The sequence below is a fragment of the Aotus nancymaae genome, unplaced genomic scaffold (genome assembly GCF_030222135.1).
Source record: "Aotus nancymaae isolate 86718 unplaced genomic scaffold, 86718_ANA_hifiasm-v0.15.2.pri h1tg000003l, whole genome shotgun sequence".
In the NCBI taxonomy this organism is placed as follows: Eukaryota; Metazoa; Chordata; class Mammalia; order Primates; family Aotidae; genus Aotus; species Aotus nancymaae.
Genome location: NW_026988414.1, coordinates 39,412,392 through 39,413,394, shown reverse-complemented (window position 1 = coordinate 39,413,394; position 1,003 = coordinate 39,412,392).

Here is a 1,003-nt window from a genome sequence, read left to right as displayed (position 1 = left end):
CTAGTACCTGATGACTGCACAGAAAAGGCTATGAATGCAGCAGGGTTGCAGAAGAACCTCCAGAAGCCACAGGGTATGTAGACAACGACTGCAGGAGAGGAAGCAGACAATCAAGCAGGCGCAAAGGCCCAGCGTCAAGCCAGATGGAAGGAACTATGGATGGATGGGCCAATGAGATAAGGATTACATTCCTGGAGTGCAGAAGGAGCAGAGTAAAGAGAAGAAAGACGTTGGGTAGTAAGAGATGGACAAAAAGGGCTAAAGGAACTGGATGACCTCAGGGAAATCAATGCAATACCACAGAAAGCTTTTGATCAGCACAGATCCAAGGACCCTAGCTTCTATGGCTTCTGTTGTTAGTCTTGCATTTATACTATTCAACTGATAGGAAAAATAGTGAGTTTGATGCATCAGAATCAATACCAATTTTGGATGGTGCCCAGAATCCATTATGGAATATTAGATCCTCATCCATTAAAGGGGCATCACAATAGTACCTAACCTCATAGAGTTGTGTCAGTGAGAATTCAATGAGATCATTTGAGCAAAGTGTTTAGCATAATGCAGGGCATATGGGAGTGAGACAAATGTGAGCTGCTATGATCACTAATTATGTAATTATTACTATACCCATGCTCACTAAGTCACCACTGTGGCATCTTGCTTGTAAAACACATTGAGGTCAAATGTCTCCATGGACTGAGGCTTTTTCTCTCCAGAAGAAGCTTTTGTTAAGAGTGTTTCCTTTTTCCTCACAATTTGAGTGAAAAGTCACATCCCCAAATATATCCACAATTTGATCAAAAACAACATTTTGGTTTTCCCTTCACCTTTAGTTCTAATATTACCGCAAAAAACAACTAAATACAACTGTTTCGCCCAAACTTGTTCTCAGGGAAAAATAAAGTAGTGGCTCTGTGCAACTTTTTCATTCACCAACCACCTTTTCATGCATTGGAACGTCCGCTGTGATTGTCGGCTGAACTTCGACAGTTTTCACCTA